Here is a 20821-nt window from a genome sequence, read left to right on the forward strand (position 1 = left end):
TATGTGTATAGGTCATACCTTAGTCTCTCTATGAAAAGGTTCATGTGTGACGAGGGCTGGGGGAGGGGATGCTCACTATAGGATGCACTAGTGTCAGTGATGGGTGGGATGTGTGGGAGTAATGAGAACACTTGTGTATTGCATCCAAGGAAGGCAATAAACGAAGTGTAGTGCCTAGAAGGATGACTGTGCCCTTCTGTAGGCATGCAGAGCCTTACTGTATATTCCTATCTATGGTCCTTGCTAGCATTAGTCATCTTGTGATAGAGTATGCACAGGGTAAATAGAATGGAGTACTCCTGCATGGGCAGGGCATGCCAACTTCAGGCCGTGGGAGCTGATTATTGGAGGCGGCTTTGGGATGGGTGTTCCTGTTGTGTAGTGCTGTGACTGTCCAGGCTCCTGTTCTCCCAATGCCTCACACAGCTCCTAGAGTACTTGGTATTGCAGTCTGTGCTAGTGATTGTGACGGTGCCAGAACTAAAACAGATTAACACGTGATGAAGAGCAGCTTGATAAATGGGACCTGAGAGCACTGGGACCAAAAGGAAAAACACAAAGCAGACGAGAGGAGCTGGGAGTGAAGGAGGGAGCTGGCTGAGCAGAGGGGAGCAAATCAGCTGCAAGCAAACAGCAGGCAAGCACAAGTGTCAGTGACACAGGCGACTCAGAACATGAATGCCAGCAAGTGCCAGGCAATCCCACATAGCAGGGTGTGTGACTTGAGCTGAAGCAGATCTCCAGTGCAGATACATGAAGTGGAGAACGACGCCTTGTCTTTTCACCAGAGCTGTGGGCATCGTTTGCTTTCACCCAGTGAGCTGAGTAGTGTTTGTGCTATAACTAAGGTCTGTGCCCGGGGCACTGCTCTGTGGCATCTCCTTCCAGTGCTTCCTCTGGGGGGCAGCAGTTCAGCACCACATTAGTGGACAGCGCGAAAAGCTCAAGCGCAGAGCCCTGCAAGTGGATCAAAAGAGCCCTGCTGGAAGGAGAGCTGGAGCCTGAAGCAAGGGACAGGAGCATCATACATGGAGAAGGGCTCCAGACACTGACATGTGAACAGGGGTAAGAGCTGCTCATTCATCATGTATGACCTCCATATCCATGTGCTGCTGCTGTTCGGAGTGGGTTTGATCTCAGATTGCTCTTGTATGATTATCAGGAAACATGTTACAGATTAGAAACTTTTTGATTTTCATTAAAATTCTATTCAGCTGGATGGAAATGACAAGCAGAATGCTACCAGCAGCAGAAGAGCTGGATGAGAATCAGCCCATTAATATTAGATTAAAAAGACATTCCCTCACATTCCTTTTATCTGGGGATGATTTCACTCCATGTGTCTCTTCTAGATAGATAGATCAATATAGCCATATCCATATCTATATACACATATTGGTAAGGATTCTGTTATGTAATCTTACATGCCTTGTATAAATATTGATCACTCTAAACAAGCAAAAGAGTACATTTATTTATTTGGGTGTGATATATTTTGTATATCTACAACCTAAACCACAATATCAGATATTATTAGGTAGATTTTGGGCGTCTTTTCCAGAAAAAGAGGTTATCTAAGATATCTTGCATTATTAATATGACACATAATGAAGGAGTCAAGGACAAGACAAGCAGAGAGAACTGCAGACAACACTTGAGTACAATTGTTACTGTCATATGAGGATTACAAAGGAAAAGGTAAAGGTTCCTCTTCCATTTCAGGTTACAATTTACTATGATATATTTCATATTAATCCCTAATATGCATGGAGCACAGCGATCAAGTCTGAAGCAATCCTAGAACACGTTCACCAGAGTTTGGCATGTTTTCCTCCTGACAGATTGGAATATTGTAGATTTAGCTGAAATGTCTTGATTGGGCATCTGTTAGTAACTGGTGAATGGGAGGTTTCAGAAAGGAGTCTTGCTTCCACAGTGAAGTCTGTGGAGTTCGTCCTATTCGATTCACACCTCTATAAGCTGAGAACTGACATAAATGTTTGATCAAGGCTGTGGGGCTGGGTTCTAGAAGGGATCGGGGCTTAGGACCATGAACTTTGAAACTGAAGGACAAGGAAAATTCTTTAAATATATATATATATACATATAGTATTTGTCATAATTTAGAGACACCAATAGAGGTATATGCTGACCTGCTTTGCTGGGTTTTCTAGACTGTGACATGATATATTATGTGAGAGGTAATAACTATGAAGCTATGCTGTTAATACCATCTGTAGCGCTTGGTTCTACGTACAAATTCAATATATGTTTCGTAAAGCAGAGCCTTTCTTTGCCCTGATGTCCAGTATTATGTGTAATGTTCAACATTGGAAACATTATTAAGTTTTGTATTTATGCAATAACTTCATTTTTGCTCTTTAAAATGGCCTTTTTTTATTTATTGACATACAATTTATGTTTAAATTATCATAAAATTGTATTTTCGGTTAACATGTAATCCATATTCTCTGAGGCTTTAAATGCTTCCCTGGAATAAATGTCATAAGCCTTCACTCTACCTTGGTCAACTACTGTTTGGAATTTAAATAATAAGCTAATGATAATGTTATGGTGAGCTGTGGTATTTTAACTACATGGCAATAAATGGCATCTGATGGGGCTAAAAACTATCATGATATGTAATCAATTCACATAACATAGCTTTCAATTTGTATACATTTGTTGGTGTTAATGGTATATAGACTTATAGCACTAATTCACTACTTTCCTATCCTGTCATCCAGCTTAATAAATGATAGATTGAATTAATTCCATCACCTTTTACAAGTTGCGTTTTACTATATATCTGATATAAAATCCATTTGTTACCCCCTTGTAAAACCTGTGCACAGTAGTTGTGCTGATCATCTTTAGCAGGGTATGCTTTTGATGTTCCCGTGTGATGAATGTGATAATTAGTTTTTTTGCATAACATGTGAATACATGGTGCAGCTGTTGTGATCCGGATAGACACATATTGACAAAGATGCTCCTCATCATCTACTGTTAAGAGAAATGTTAGTTTTTCGGGGAGGGGAGTTGACACAGTGATTGTCTCATTTAAGATCATTATTTGGTTTTCTATTTTACAGTTATTTCAAATGCAACCTTTGAACTTTGTGCCTGAGAGTTTATGTGATCAACAAATATACAATTCAATGTATATTAGGTTTTTCAATATGACTTGCGAGATAATCTATGTACGTTGGTTTTTCCAAACTTCCCTAACCATCACCATACAATAAAGCTAATTACCGTGCTATGGGTCCCATATCAATGCTGATGTGTAAAATTTCTGCAAAGCTCCAATATTGGAATACCAGATATAAATATAGATATTAGATATCTATTGCTTTCTCTACGAATATCATACTAATAAGAAATGGAAAACCCTTTGCAGTATATAGAAAGAAAACTATAAATAAGACTGTATTCTGTGATTAAAAAATAAGAGTATAAGAGTTTATAAGACTATCCCTTTGCCGAATGCAAAAAGTTGTTTAAACTGGTAAATTGCTTTATATGTAAGTAAAACTAAAGTCAGTTCATGTGACATTAATTTCACATACTGGGTCCTTTTTAGAGGATGTATTGAGTGTCTGTGCTACTTCCTATGAAATCTAGGGTTTTTAAAATGTTGGTATACTATAGATTATTAGGAGCTTGTCTTTATTAGTTGCTTTTTTTGTTCACCAAAGTTTTTATGCAGTTACATGTCAGTAAACAATAAATAATATTTCCCGTCTACTTATGATAGTAGGAATAGCTGCTGTAGTATATAGTGGACTTCCCATAAAATAGGCTTTCCGGTACATAGGTTGGCTAAAAAACATGTAGATACTAAGAACTAACTAGTCATTCAAAATGAAAATTCAATATGCAAATAAATATCACCAATACTGTAAAACATTTACTGATATATATGGTATGTGGGAGTGTTATTAGCTCCGCTGAGAGTGTTGCCTGGCCTATAAGACTCCATTTACCATCCAGTAGCCTCCACAAGGAAAAGCAGTGCCATATCCCCCTAGATCTATTGGGGTCTGCAACAGTAACTTACTAGAATGGCACGAAAGCTACAGAAAGGCAAAATAAACCAGTTACTTTTGTGAGTTTTTTTATCCTAAAGGGATGTACAGATATAGCAGAGCTGTAGTAAATTGTCCATTAACTGATAATCAGTTACTTACCCCTGAGAGTCATTTATAATGTCTCTCTGGGGTAGCATAATGCTCTTGGTTTACAGCCATAGCTATCCAAAATTAGACACAACACTTTGTGATTTAATACCGATCTAAGCAACATCTGGGGTATTTTTTTTTTAGCTGTTTTTCTAGAAGAGTCAACAATACCTTTTGGTCAAGACAAAATAATCCATGAGGTTTCCATATCAATTTTAATCATTTTTTTTTTTATTTATCCTCCAGCTCCAACATTTTTTCTGGTGCGTTCCAAAGAGTAAATCCAAAAGCAGAATCAGGGAAAACAAAGTACATATTGAATGGCAGACATTGCGGGCAATGTGAACTAATATTTTGTTAGACGAGGAGACACAAGGTTAGAAGGCCTCTCTCATTAATACTATAATCTAACCATTGCAATAAAAAGTATCCCTCTATAGAGGAGTTTGGCGAACCTATGAATATGTTCTTTTTTCTATTCATTGTATAAATGGAAGAATAGTATAGAATAGTACTGCCTATCCTACCTATCAGTCACGGCTTTCCTAATTTCTTGATCACTATAATTTTACATATTGTTTTGAAACTGCCAGAAGAAGAAGCCGTAATAGTCCCTGTGGATTTTGCCATGACAATGCCTACGGGAAGAGTGAATAATACACATAGTGGGTGTGAGTGATTCTCTTGCTGTTAGAAGGAATACAATAATGAGTATGGCATGAATTTTTAATTATCAATATTTTTGTTTGCAAATCCTAATTTTGCTCCTTTGTTTGTTGCAACCTACAAGGAAAATATGATGATACAGATTCTGAGTCAATAAAATCAAGATGCTAAACAGAAGATATAATATGTCAAATGATAGAACAGAATGATGTCTTATGGACTTGTCATAAAACAACCTGATAGGTAAATTGATGCAACTATTATTGTAGCTACCTTTAGTAATATGTATTTATGTATTATTGTACCTTACTAATATGTGTGTATTTATACACACATGTACGAATATATATATATATATATATTTGTGTGTGATATCTTTAAGTTTAGTAGTCATAGTAATACAAACACGGCTCACACGCAGGAAGCAAGGGATTATGTGTCTGCTTAATAATTACTGCACTCTGCATCAGGGGAGCAAGCATTGGATATTCTATGTATGACTGCATGTATGTGACAATATGTTGCTTTTGAACCCTCGGGCGGAAAACCTGAAATCATTGAAACGCAATAGAAACAGTCATTTGATCCCACAATTCGACTTCAGCCATGTAATATGGGGGGTAAACAGTATCTCTTATGTAAGCATAGTTTTACTTAGAGAGCGTATTTGCTAATCAATAAGCAAAACAGAGATATTCCTATAGATAGATCATTTACAGTACTGTGATTGGGAGCATCAACAGTGAATGCCTTTATCTATAGGCATCATGGCTCGTCCCTGACTGATCATCATTTTGAAGATGTATGCTAAAGACATTCGTGATTTATAGGGGACATTTTCTCTATGGATTTCTGGTTTTATAAGTGGCATGTGTTCTCAGTTAACTTGTGCTTTACATACCAATCAGGCATTTAATTGAGCTATTAACATAGCATATAATAATCCATCATAGCCCTTATCGCATTTTTGCCATTATCAGAAACTATTTGGCTTTTTCTATGTTAAACTCATTGCTTATAATTCCTAAGTCTGTATAAGGAAACTGCAAAATAGCAATAACAACATGAAGTCAGGTTATAATGTACAATATATTATTAGAATCAACAATATTTTTTACCCTATCAAAAATTTAAAAAAATCTATGTTTTGTTAGTATTCATCACAATACTTTATTTTCTCAAATTATTAACTGCTTTGTTAGTATAATAGATGGTGAAGTGCTTCCAGTAATAGTAATGGAAACCATAACATTAAAAGCAATAGCCTAATATTTTAAAAGTCGCATTGCACCACAACAACTTTTCTGACCCATGAAGGTGTCTTGTAGTATCTACAACTAAGATGTTTTCTGCAGATCCTTCTTAATAGTTGTAAAATGGGGCCTCAATGGATTGGATGGCCTTTAATGAGCTTTGAGTTCTCCTGACCTTGCTGCGGGTTTAATGCCTCTCCGTCCTTGGACCCCTGTTGATAAATGCTAAATAGAGTTGATCGAAAAGTTTGAAATTTGAATATGCCAACTTTGCCAAATCTTCCCAAAGGATTTGAGTTTCAATACTGCAAAGCCTCTAGTTGCCCTAAGAATAGGGGAAGCACACTCAGAGGCCTCCTAGGATTGTATTGAACCAATTTTGAGCTCTCTAATGCGAACACATCTTTGTAGTCTGAAGACAGTAGACGATAGAAGCTGAGACACAGAGTTCAATGATGTATCATTTATTATCCTGTGTGGTGCTGTTTACTTATAGTCTTATAGCATAGGTTTTATCACCTTGTGATTAGACCAAAGAGAGCCTGATGTGGAAGGAGACAGCTTTATGATCTCTGCTGCATTCTACATCTAAAAGCTCTGGTTGTGTCAGAACTGCTGCACACAGAAATCTAAGGGATACATGGTTGGAAACAGATTCTCTTTCCCTAAATTATTTTGCTCTCAGATGATATAGAAAAATCCTGATGACAGATTCCCTTTACTGTCAATTTGATCCCAACCTATCTTGCTAGGAGAAAACAGATGGTAACTGGAGGTAAATAGCTGAATTCAGGCGGCTTGTATGTGTCTAAATTTCTCGATTCTGGAAATATTTATTTAAAAAAAGACAATTTTTTTGTCTGTGAAACACAAGCCTAGGTTTCAAGATTCTTCTTTAGTAGTAAAATTAGGGGACAGTGAATTAAACTGCCCTCCTATTTGCAAGTGCAGTGTGTGAAGATTGAAAGAAAACTGCTATTAAGGTGCTCTTCTTTTACTGCAATATATCTCAAATCAATAATTTCACAGTCATGCTAATTATACAGGTACAGCATCTCCTTATATCACTGGGAATCTTTGGGTTAGTATTCACAGATTGAAAACCACTCACATTTTCTATGTGCTTCAACAATAATGCAGTAGTACAACGCAATCCAATTTGGCACTTTTTCTGTCTTTATGTCGAATTAGATGTGCGCACCGACCTCCTATCCTTACATTGTAAAAGCATAAAGTGGGGCTGCTTGGCTGGCTCTCAGCTTTTATACTGGCTGTGATAGTCTGCCCTGATTGGCTGCGCTAGACTATTTAATGTGATAGCTGAAGGGCATTATGGGGAACACTAGACTGCCTGGCAACACTAGACTTCATTAGCCAACTCTGTGACTCTTCAGAAATCTGTGACTTTTTTGGGGGGGGATAATCTATATAAATCAAAACTGTTCAAGTCTCTGGGCATTCAGGAAATTTGACTCAAAGTGGATTCTTTATGGATCACTTCGATAATCTTCTGTACTAAATAATGAATATGATGATCACCCCACAATACTTGTCACAATTTTGAAGAATTTGACCTAGTTATTTAGCCATCTCAATGTATCCCTTGTAAAAAAAAGCACAGATCTTTATGTTTGAATATTTCTCTGCTTCAACATATTAAGAACAGACTGTCCATTTGCTGCCTAATAAATCCAGCAGATGGAAATCTCATTAGATAATCAATGCTTTTCCTTACTTAATTCAAGGAAAAGGCAGCACAATCTCTGGTGTGTGCTAGATTCTACAAGGGAAACCAATACAGGTTAGCAAATTTATTAGAGTGAATTTCAATTCAACTGGATTATATGAAAAAATCAGCATTTTGAAAACATGGATTTTTGTAAATTTGCTGCTTAAGGATTTAGCAAAATGGTGGCCATTTGGCCGCCATTTTGCTGAACAGTAGATGGCTGGCAAAAGATTAGAAAAAAACCCTGTACTTACCTCACTGCTTACTTGTTTTACCCTTCCTCTACTTGTTGCCCTCTGTCAGTTTCTTAGAGATGCTTCTTTCCCTTATTGCAAGCCATGTTTTAAGGCCTTTTCACTCAAGGCCAGGACTTCCAGCTGCAACCAGGCCTCAGAGATCACTCTGAGGTCTGGTTGCAGCTGAAAGTCTCACCCAAGATTGAACAGGTCAAAGATGCAATAGCAGAAGAGATAGGTCCAGACAGCAGGCAGCGCTGCTCGTTGCCTCAGTGCCCCTTCATTTTTCCTTTGTAGCTGCAGCCTGTTTACACATGCCTGGGACTTCTGGCTACAATCAGGCTTCATAGGTCTCTCTGACATCACGTTTGTGCCACACACAGTGAATTCCAAGGCCGGGTAGAGGACGGGAGTCCCGGCCTAGACTGAACAAGCAAGGAGATGCAGCTTGTAAAGGCAGAATGAAGTGTGTGCTGTCAGGGCTAAACAAGAGGCAGAGAGCAACAAATGAGCAAGACAGGTGAGTGGTCAGTATAATTTTTGTTACATATTATGTTTATTATGCTTTTGGGGCTGAGGAGACCCCAGAGCATAATAAGAGATATTCAATTCACAGAAAATATCCTTACTGCAAATTGAATTTTTTGGTAAAATTTGCATGACTTAACGAACTTGAATTTTGTCAGATCCTCGTTTCTTTAAAACCCAGCTCAGTAATCTCTCCAAAAATATCCAGAGAAAAGATGATGCAGCACATCCAATTGGTGAAAAGTAGTGGTGAGCGAATATATTCGGCACTATTTGTTACTCGCACGAATAGTACGCTATTCGGGCTATTCATTACTCAGCAAGTAATTTGGTATTCACCTCGGTATATTCGAGTGACCCACTCCGCGTATTTGGCGCTTTATTTGCAGCCAGTCACAGTAATGCTATTTCAATCTTTGGTGTGGAATCACTGTGATTGGGTGCCCGAACACCGGGTGTTTGTTACGTTGTCATGAGCATGACAGCGCGGCAAATACCCCTTTTTATCGGCGGTGATGATTTCAGAGGATCGCTGTTCCCAAGCTGTGATCGAAAAGTTTAACTCTGATCACTGGTGTCAGCTGATGGGACTACAGCTCCCATCCGCTGATACCTTCTGCCTCTAACAACAGAGAAATCAGGATCGGCTGATGGGAGTATTCATTAGTCGGCTCCTGCACTGTAAATGAATAACTAAATAAAATGGCATGGGTTCCCCTGTATTTTTGATAACCAGCCAGGCAAAACTCACAGCTGGGGTCTGCAACCCTCAGCTGTCAGCTTCTGCAAGTCTGGTTATCAAGAATAGAGTGGTCCTCACCCATATTTTTTAAATATTTAATTCTTATTGCTATATTGTAAATAAAGACAGTGGAATTAGGCGTTAGGTGAGTATACCTATGTTTGTTATTTTTAAATACTGTAAAAATGGAAAACTATGTTTGTTTTATTTCTAATTAAAGACTTTATTTTGGCTGTATCTTTATTTACAATATAATTATAGGATTAGTAATGGATCAGTGTCTTATAGACGCCTTTCCATTAATAATCCATGGGCTTGATGTCACCAGACAATACAAAGGTAACATCAACCCCACAAACATAAACCCCACTTGCTACCGCTACAGGGTAAGTGGGAAGAGTCGGACAAAGCGCCAGAAATGGCACATCTAATAGATGCACCTTTTATGGGTGGCTGCCGGCTGCTATTTTTAGGCTGGGAGGAGGCAATATCCATGGCCCCTAATGCCTAAGAATACCAGCCCCCAACTGTCTGCTTGTCAAAAATGGGGGGGTCCCCACACCATTTTTAAAGTTATTTAAATACTTAAAATATGGCATGGGGACCCCTCTATTCTTGATAACCAACCTTGTTAACACTTACAGCTGAGGTTTGCAGTCCCCAGCTGTCAGTTTTGCCTGGCTGGTTATAGAAAGTACAGGGGAACCCATGCCATTTTTTTAATTTATAGTGCAGGTGGCAGGTGAGGAATACTCCCATCAGCCGCTCCTGCTGTCATTGTTATTAACAGCTGCAGGTGTTAGCTGATGGGAGTAATAGTCCCAAAAGCCACCATCTGCTGTCATTGTTCTCACTTGAATACAACTCTTATTCTCCCCTGTTCGTGCTGAGTCATCTTCAGCACCAGGTGCCGGGGAACAGAGCTTACTGTACCGCTGCTTCCCTGGCATACACCATGGATACTGATGTGGCACACGGGCAGCACATGGTTGCTACACAAATTACACACATGGGGAAGCGCCGTGGGAAAATTTCTAACGGTGCTTGTGCTAACATCAGAAAAGTGAAGTGAGTTCATTGGCTGTGAACTCTCATGAGCTTTCTGAAGGCACCCAGAGCATGAGAACTTTCTCACACTCGCGGTGATGACAGACAGGTCCTAACAGTTCATTGCAAAACACTGGGCAGTGGTAGCAAACGGTGCTCAGTTTCTTTGCTGGATGTCAGGCTGTATGGTCGCATCATGCAAACATGCAGCCTGCCATCTAGATGTAGCAGAGCTATACCCACCATGGGACACATGGATTATCTCTGCGGAAAGGTGAGAAATATTGTTGCCTTCCTAGGCTATGAATATCAGGACACAGCTATCTGCATAGCCTTTGCTGGTTATTAATTAAAGGGGGGCCCTACATCATTTTTTTGGAGGGTCCTCAATTTTAATAGCCAGTAAAGGCTAAGTATAGAGCAGTGAACTGATATTAACAGCCTAGGAAGCTCCATGGGTATTGCCCCCTTCCCAGGCTATAAACAACTGCCCCCAGCCATCGGCTTTCCCTCTGCTGGTTAAGAAAATTATGCAGGAGCCCATGCCATTTTTTTCTGAAAAATAACCTTTTAATAATTAAGTACTTGTACAGTAAGCTGCACACACACTCTACTAATTATATTTGTCACTGACATCTATATATCTACCTATTCTTTGTGTACTTAGACTATTACTATATATATTCCTATACCGTGTATATATATATATATATATATATCTACTGTATATATATATCTGTATATATATACACATATATATATATACAGATATACACTCACTGGCCACTTTATTAGGTACACCATGCTAGTAAGGGGTTGGACCCCCTTTTGCCTTCAGAACTGCCTCAATTCTTCGTGGCAGAGATTCAACAAGGTGCTGGAAGCATTCCTCAGAGATTTTGGACCATATTGACATGATGGCATCACACAGTTGGCGCAGATTTGTCGGCTGCACATCCTTGATGCGAATCTCCCGTTCCACCACATCCCAAAGATGCTCTATTGGATTGAGATCTGGTGACTGAGGAGGCCATTTGAGTACAGTAAACTCATTGTCATGTTCAAGAAATCAATCTGAGATGATTCGAGCTTTATGACATGGCGCATTATCCTGCTGAAAGTAGCCATCAGATGTTGGGTACATTGTGGTCATAAAGGGATGGACATGGTCAGCAACAATACTCAGGTAGGCTGTGGCGTTGCAACGATGCTCAATTGGTACCAAGGGGCCCAAAGAGTGCCCAGAAAAAATTCCCCACACCATGACACCACCACCACCAGCCTGAACCGTTGATACAAGGCAGGATGGATCCATGCTTTCATGTTGTTTACGCCAAATTCTGACCCTACCATCCGAATGTCGCAGCAGAAATCGAGACTCATCAGACCAGGCAACGTTTTTCCAATCTTCTACTGTCCAATTTCGATGAGATTGTGCAAATTGTAGCCTCAGTTTCCTGTTCTTAGCTGAGAGGAGTGGTACCCAGTGTGGTCTTCTGCTGCTGTAGCCCATCTGTCTCAAAGTTCGACGCACTGTGCGTTCAGAGATGCTCTTCTGCCTACCTTGGTTGTAACGGGTGGCAATTTGAGTCACTGTTGCCTTTCTATCAGCTCGAACCAGTCTGCCCATTCTCCTCTGACCTCTGGCATCAACATGGCATTTCTGGCCACAGAACTGCCGCTCACTGGATTTTTTTTCTTTTTCAGACCATTCTCTGTAAACCCTAGAGATGGTTGTGCGTGAAAATCCCAGTAGATCAGCAGTTTCTGAAATTCTCAGACCAGCCCTTCTGGCACCAACAATCATGCCACGTTCAAAGGCACTCAAATCACCTTTCTTCCCCATACTGATGCTCGGTTTGAACTGCAGGAGATTGTCTTGACCATGTCTACATGCCTAAATGCACTGAGTTGCCGCCATGTGATTGGCTGATTAGAAATTAAGTCTTAACACACAGTTGGACAGGTGTACCTAATAAAGTGGCCAGTGAGTGTATATATTTGTGTCACTGACATCTATACATCTAACTATTTTATGTGTATATAATATCTATTCTATCTATTCTATTCTATCCTATGACACTGTGATTTTACTGTGCGTGGTAGATGAATTGCCAGCTTTTCATCTGTATCTATCCATCTATCCCATGCATTTCAGCTTTTTACTCATGCCCCCAGACCTGCTTGTTGGGTCCAGCAGAAAAAAAGTCGGCTTTTCATTTACTTGCATTGGATCCATTGTTCGGTACAAATACATGGATATTAGAAAGTATTTGTGCCGGTTTTCCCGAATCCTAATATTTCACTATTCGCTCATCACTAGTGAAAAAGATTAAATCACTCTTTACCTATTCAAACTCAATTTAGACTTTCTATATGGAGCCTTTTCACCAAATGTATAATGTTGCTGCCTCAACTGTTTTTTTGGATATTGTGTGCAAAAGATTAGGCAGATGTGGGTAAAATGCAGCAAAGGAAGAATGCTTTCAAAAACAGAAATGTTCATAATTTATTTTTATCAGCTAACAAAATGCAAACTGTATAAACAGAAGAGAAGTCTAACCAGAGAGATCTTCTGTACATGTGAACGTGTGGAATCTTTTCTTTCTCTTCATGTAATCACAAAACAGTCTTGATAATGTTACCTCTTTAGGTGGTATTGTTGATTAGCATCTGCATGTATTTCTCAGCTTTTAGTACACCATTAATCATGACCAAATTGCTAACTCCATTCACTGAAACACAGCCCCAAGATTGCAAGGTACCTCCACCATGCTTCATTGTTACTGTAAACACATTATTGCACGGCTCTCCAACAAATTGATGAGCAAACGACCTTCTGTTACAGCCAAATATTTCACATTTTGACCAATCAATTCAGTGCACTTGCTACCATTTTGTTTCACCCAGTTTCTGTATTTTCATGTATACTTGATTCACCTGGCCTTGTTTCTATATCAAAGGTATAGTTTTCTTGGCCACAGTTCTCCCATGAAGACCATGTCTAGTCAGAGTTCTCTGAACAATAGATGGATGTTGCTTTTTCCCACTAATTGCTGGGTACTCATGGACATATCCTGATTTTGAAGGAATAATGTATCTTTCACTTGCTGCACTAAGTTTTCCTAACCAATGTGACTATGATCCACAACAATGCCAATTTCTTGGTATCCTGCATATGATTATCTCCAAATTCATTGTGCAGTAGCACAATGAATCGAAACATACAGCCAGTGTCATTAAGAACTATCATCAGAGTAAAGAAGAACAGGGAGACCTGTAAGTGATAATGTGGTGTCCACAGAGCCCTGATATGAACATCATTAAGTCTGTCTTGGATTCCATGTAGTGTAAGAAAGATTTGCACAAGAGTAAATATCCTTACTGCAAATCAAATTTTCTTTGAAAATTTGCATGATTTGTCAAATTTGAATTTATGGATAAAGTAAACAATAATGAAAAATGCAGAATGTAGGTCATGTAATGGATGAATTTTTAATATTACAAAAGCTAATTTTGCAGAAAAATATTAATTCAAATAGATCAGGTAGTATTTAGAGTAAAAATAAATGATATCTAATGCATAACGCTTATATCTATTTTAAGATATGAGTGAGTTAAAAACAAACTCAAAAGAAGTGATCAACAGTCTTGCCTATAGCAAAGGTCTCACCTCAAAATTGTACCCATAGTTTCAGATGACAGATATACAGTGGGGCAAAAAAGTATTTAGTCAGTCAGCAATAGTGCAAGTTCCACCACTTAAAAAGATGAGAGGCGTCTGTAATTTACATCATAGGTAGACCTCAACTATGGGAGACAAACTGAGAAAAAAAAATCCAGAAAATCACATTGTCTGTTTTTTTTCCATTTTATTTGCATATTATGGTGGAAAATAAGTATTTGGTCAGAAACAAGCAATCAAGATTTCTGGCTCTCACAGACCTGTAACTTCTTCTTTAAGAGTCTCCTCTTTCCTCCACTCATTACCTGTAGTAATGGCACCTGTTTAAACTTGTTATCAGTATAAAAAGACACCTGTGCACACCCTCAAACAGTCTGACTCCAAACTCCACTATGGTGAAGACCAAAGAGCTGTCAAGGGACACCAGAAACAAAATTGTAGCCCTGCACCAGGCTGGGAAGACTGAATATGCAATAGCCAACCAGCTTGGAGTGAAGAAATCAACTGTGGGAGCAATAATTAGAAAATGGAAGACATACAAGACCACTGATAATCTCCCTCGATCTGGTGCTCCACGCAAAATCCCACCCCGTGGGGTCAGAATGATCACAAGAACGGTGAGCAAAAATCCCAGAACCACGCGGGGGGACCTAGTGAATGAACTGCAGAGAGCTGGGACCAATGTAACAAGGCCTACCATAAGTAACACACTACGCCACCATGGACTCAGATCCTGCAGTGCCAGACGTGTCCCACTGCTTAAGCCTGTACATGTCCGGGCCCGTCTGAAGTTTGCTAGAGAGCATTTGGATGATCCAGAGGAGTTTTGGAAGAATGTCCTATGGTCTGATGAAACCAAACTGGATCTGTTTGGTAGAAACACAACTTGTTGTGTTTGGAGGAAAAAGAATACTGAGTTGCATCCATCAAACACCATACCTACTGTAAAGCATGGTGGTGGAAACATCATGCTTTGGGGCTGTTTCTCTGCAAAGGGGCCAGGACGACTGATCCGGGTACATGAAAGAATGAATGGGGCCATGTATCGTGAGATTTTGAGTGCAAACCTCCTTCCATCAGCAAGGGCATTGATGATGAAACGTGGCTGGGTCTTTCAACATGACAATGATCCAAAGCACACCGCCAGGGCAACGAAGGAGTGGCTTCGTAAGAAGCATTTCAAGGTCCTGGAGTGGCCTAGCCAGTCTCCAGATCTCAACCCTATAGAAAACCTTTGGAGGGAGTTGAAAGTCCGTGTTGCCAAGCGAAAAGCCAAAAACATCACTGCTCTAGAGGAGATCTGCATGGAGGAATGGGCCAACATACGAACAACAGTGTGTGGCAACCTTGTGAAGACTTACAGAAAACGTTTGACCTCTGTCATTGCCAACAAAGGATATATCACAAAGTATTGAGATGAAATTTTGTTTCTGACCAAATACTTATTTTCCACCATAATATGCAAATAAAATGAAAAAAAAACAGACAATGTGATTTTCTGGATTTTTTTTTCTCAGTTTGTCTCCCATAGTTGAGGTCTACCTATGATGTAAATTACAGACGCCTCTCATCTTTTTAAGTGGTGGAACTTGCACTATTGCTGACTGACTAAATACTTTTTTGCCCCACTGTATATAAGATATATATAAGGGATGTGTACTTATTTCACACGTGTCAATGGTGGAAAAAAAGAACAAAATCTAAAACTTTACGCATAACCATAGCTCATATTAAAAGGAATCTGTCAGTAGGATCAACCCTCCTAAGCTGTCTAAAAGGGCATGTAGGTCATAGATAGTTGAATAAAATGATACCTTGATATGTGTAATCTCATGTTTAATTCTAGAGACATCTACATTTTTCATAAAAAGTAAATGAGTTGTTAAGATCTGTGGTCAGGAAACTGATCTCCCTGAGAATCTGTCTCAGCTTATTTAAATGAGAGGGGGCTTTACCAGTGGGAGACACGTAGGTCAGGTGAGCAGACTGTCAGTCACTACATCTCTCATACTAGCAATGGCCCCTTTCATTTATAAAAAGGAGGCAGATTCTCAAGGACATCTACAGGTGATTCTCACAAGGGCTTACCCTCCTTGTGCAGCGTGTCAATGACAGTCTTCTGGATATCTGTCAAGTCAGGAGTCTTCCCCATGATTGTGGAGCCTACTGAGACAGACTAAGGGACACTTAGGAAGCCTTTGCAGGTATATTTGTTAATTTTTTTATTTACTTAGATAATGACCCCTGCGTTTTCAATAGCTGTAAGCCATAGTCATCAACATTAACAGAAATAAATACTTGAAATAGGTCACTCTATTTGTAATGGCACTATATGAGTTTTACTTTTGCATTGAAGAACAGAAATAAATTAACTTTTTGATGATTTTCAAACTTTGTGAGAAGAACCTGTATGTACTGCCCATGGATCTTAACAGCTATCTTACATATAAGAAAAATATGGATTTCTCTGGAATAAAACAGACTACAGAAATCAAAGTATCATTCTATTCAACTTTCTATGACCTACACGCCCATATAGATGACTTGAGAGGGTTAATCCTACTGACAGATGCCCTTTAATAGGATAAAGCATGAAAATACTGGAAGCCATAGTATTCATATAATGGATAAAAATTGTGTTATACCTCAAGTATACACACAAAGCAGCATATTCTGAAAAGTAACTAGAAATGATAAGTAGCCTTTAACAACCTGGTTTTGATATTTGGTCCTACTTGTAATATACCTACTGTTCCCAACCCTTTGTGAAATGCTCAGGGCTGCATCTTCTTCTCTTCAGTCATTGTTTGCTCATTTATTAAATGATAATTTGACTAGAAAAGAACCTAAAAGAACTCCGAAAAATCCAAGTGTAGACTTTCTAATCATATTTAAACCCATCTAATGTTGCTACTTATTTACAATACCTATATAGTATTGCTAGCCACAGTAAGTGGCTCTATAACATTACTGTCATGTGTGTACAAAGTCATGGCAGAATAGTTTTCAATTATGGACTGAGACTCTGACTAAGCTCTGTAGACTGTGTGCGTCACTACTAGTAAAAATACATTTCCCATGCATCTATATGTAGACTATTCTGGACATGTAGAAAAAGAAGACGATAGATTATTAAAAAAAAAATGAATATGTAATTATGAAGAAAAAATAAAACTCCCAAATGTATTTCTATGGTCAGTAAGCAGGTTTTCAGATGTAATGAGTGTGACATTGTAACACAGAGGCTAAAGGTAAGAAGTAAAAGACCAATTTTTAACTATAATTACAATAAATTATGGTATTGGAGTAATGGTTACACTGAAAATAACAATAGAAGAAAACAGTACAAAAATCTCAGTTTGAAGCATTTAATATTCCAGGAATAGAGAAGATATGTCAAAGGACATAAGTAAAAGTCTGTGTTATTCAAGAAAGCAGGAGAGATTTCTTGGAAGTTATTTTTGGTTGTGTTTTCTAGTGAGGTTTTACAAAGAGATACAAGTGGGGGCCCTGCATTGATTTATGAAGAATCAACTTGTAGTAAAAGATAGCGTAATATTAATTTCAGTAAAAAGTAAAAACCTAAGAATACTAATGAGAAAGGAAATGTTTAGAGAAGAGAAATCAAAGAAAAAAAGTAATTAGTATTGACTTCTTGACTTGTCAATGATGTTTGTGAAATCAACTTAGTGAAAGCTAAATCATAAAAAACAAATGAATATGACTTACCCAATGGCTTACTAGTATGAAAAGAGAAGAGGACATTTTTGAAGCTAGATTTAATGAGTAGGTTTTGAGAATTTGAATAAATAGGGTATTCTTTGAAGTGATTCTGACGGCTGATGCATTTTGCCCCGTGCGTGTTATGATTTCAGGAAAGTATGTTTGACTCTCTGGTGCTGTAGAGTTTCAGACAAAAACATACTGTAAAACTCGATGGAGACCGAGTAGCTCTGAAGACAAATAAGACAGGTGGGTCCCCGGTAGCTTCTCCCCTCTCGCTGCCCTAGATTGACAGGTCTCTGCCTATTTGCATAGTAAGGTTCACTTTAATGAAAAGTGATAGTTATAACTAATGCACTAAAAAGAGAAGAGGACCATTTTAGAAAATAGGTAAACTAACAAAATGTATTAGCAACACAACAACTGTGACTGCTGCTTTGTACATTTTCAAATGGTATTTTACAAGCATTTTTTATTAGATATTCTGATGACTGCTGTTCCTCCCCAACGTTTGCAGAGTAGCGCTAGTTATTATGAATAGTTACTAGATATAAGGAAAAGCTCACCATTAATTAAGTGCATGTAAGGTTTATAAAATGCAAGTATATGTCCTACCATTTTTGTCTATAGCCTCCTATATAGATATACTGTATGTGCCTCCATATTTGCAGTTTACGCACAAACATTGTGTTGTCTGATTCTTCAGTCATATTTCCTTTTAACTGTCCCTTATGTTTTGCTAAACTTCAAAATATTTATCAGTAAGAAGTGAAGAGAGAATGGAAGGGAATGTTATTAAAGGATCGATCTATACAGGTTTATAGTTTATTACTATTGAGATGTTGAGGACTGCATTATTATTATTTATTATTATAGCGCCATTTATTCCATGGCATTTTACATGTGAGGAGGGGTATACATAATACATACAAGTACAGAAATCTTAAACAATACAAGTCATGACTGGTACAGGATGAGAAAGGACCCTGCCCGTGAGGGCTCACAATCTACAACGGGATGGGTGAGGATACAGTAGGTGAGGGTAGAGCTGGTCGTGCAGCGGTTTGGTCGATCGGTGGTTACTGCAGGTTGTAGGCTTGTCGGAAGAGGTAGGTCTTCAAGTTCTTTTTGAAGGTTTCCATGGTAGGCAAGAGTCTGATATGTTGGGGTAGAGAGTTCCAGAGTAGAGGGGATGAGTGGGAGAAATCTTGTATGCGATTGTGGGAAGAGGAGATAAGAGGGGAGTACAGAAGGAGATCTTGTGAGGATCGGAGGTTTCGTGCAGGTAAGTACCGGGAGACTAGGTCACAGATGTACGGAGGATTCAGGTTGTGGATGGCTTTGTATGTCATGGTTAGGGTTTTGAACTGGAGTCTTTGGGTAATGGGGAGCCAATGCAGGGATTGACAGAGGGGAGAGGCCGGGGAATAGCGGGGGGACAGGTGTATTAGTCGGGCAGCAGAGTTAAGAATAGATTGGAGGGGTGCGAGAGTGTTAGAGGGGAGGCCACAGAGCAGGAAGTTGCAGTAGTCAAGGCGGGAGATGATGAGGACATGGACTAGGGTTTTTGCAGATTCTTGGTTGAGGAATGTACGGATCCGTGAAATATTTTTGAGTTGAAGTCGGCAGGAAGCGGAAAAGGCTTGGATATATGGTTTGAAAGAGAGATCAGTGTCAAGGATAACCCCGAGGCAGCGAGCTTGTGGGACTGGAGAGAGTGGGCAGCCATTTACATTAATGGATAGGTCCATTGGGAGGGGTCATGTGAGATGGGCAAAAGATGATTAATTCTGTTTTGTCCATATTAAGTTTTAGAAATCTAGCGGAGAAGAAGGATGAAATAGCAGACAGACATTGAGGGATTCTGTTTAGTAGGGAGGTGATATCTGGTCCAGAGATGTAGATCTGTGTGTCATCAGCATAGAGATGATACTGAAAGCCATGAGATTCTATGAGCTGTCTGAGGCTGAAGGTGAAAATGGAGAAGAGCAGGGGCCCTAGGACTGAACCTTGCGGGACTTCGACGGATAGGGGGCGCGGTGAGGAGGTGGTGTGCGAATGGGAGATGCTGAATGTCCGGTTTGCTAGGTATGATGCAATCCAAGATAGGGCCATGTATGTGATACCAAGAGATGAGAGGGTCTGTAGTAATAGGGAATGGTCCACTGTGTCAAAGGCAGAGGACGGTTCAAGGAGGAGGAGGACAGAGTAGTGTCGCTTGGCCTTGGTGGCTAGTAGGTCATTGGAGACCTTAGTTAGGGCAGTTTCAGTGGAGTGGTGTGGCCGGAAGCTGGATTGCAAGTGGTCAAGGAGGGAGCAAGAAGAGAGGTGGGAGGATAGTTCAAGATGGACATGTTGTTCCAGTAGTATTGAGGCATGGGGAGAAGTGATATAGGGCGATAGCTAGATACAGAGGATGGGTCAAGAGAGGGATTTTTGAGGATAGGTGTGATTGAGGCATGTTTCACGCTTGAGGGAAAAACACCAGTTGTTAGTGTTAGGTTGAAGAGATGGGTTAGTGTTGGGATTAAGACTGCGGTGAGGTTTGGGATGAAGTGGGATGGGATCGGGTCAAGTGCACAGGTAGTGAGATGTGATCTTGAGAGTAGAGTGGAGAGTCGATCTTCTGTAATGGTGGAGAAGTTGGTTTTGGGGGAGGAGGGCAGGGCAGGTAGGAGGAAGGGCACTGGGGGTTGTTGACCAAAACTGTCTCTGATGTTATCAATCTTCACCTTGAAAAATGAGGCAAAGTCTTCAGCTGAGTTGAGTGTAGAGGGAAGAGGTGCTGGAGGGCGGAGGAGAGAATTGAAGGTGTTGAATAACTGTTTAGGGTTGTGAGACAGGGAGGAGATGAGAGATGAGAAGTAGGTTTGTTTTGCTGCAGCGAGTGTGCCCTTGAAAGTAGTGAGGGACTGTTTGAATGTGATGAAGTCCTCATTGGAGTGGGATTTTTTCCATCTCCGCTCAGCAGCCCTGGAAGCCCACCTCAGTTCTTTGGTCAGACTAGTGTGCCAGGGCTGTCTGTTGA

At 39.6% G+C, this 20821-nt stretch overlaps 1 protein-coding gene across 1 annotated transcript in view; it reads left to right on the forward strand.

Moving 5' to 3' along the window:
- Positions 1-225: 225 nt before the first annotated feature.
- CNR1 (cannabinoid receptor 1) overlaps positions 226-20821 on the forward strand; it is a 178366-nt gene continuing 157770 nt past the window's right edge. The window contains exon 1 of the mRNA XM_073589592.1: positions 226-1065. The gene's annotated coding sequence lies outside the window, so the exon portion shown is untranslated. The remainder of the gene's footprint in view (positions 1066-20821) is intronic.

The sequence above is a fragment of the Dendrobates tinctorius genome, unplaced genomic scaffold (assembly GCF_039654945.1).
Source record: "Dendrobates tinctorius isolate UK_male_01 unplaced genomic scaffold, ASM3965494v1 ptg000111l, whole genome shotgun sequence".
Lineage (NCBI taxonomy): Eukaryota > Metazoa > Chordata > Amphibia > Anura > Dendrobatidae > Dendrobates > Dendrobates tinctorius.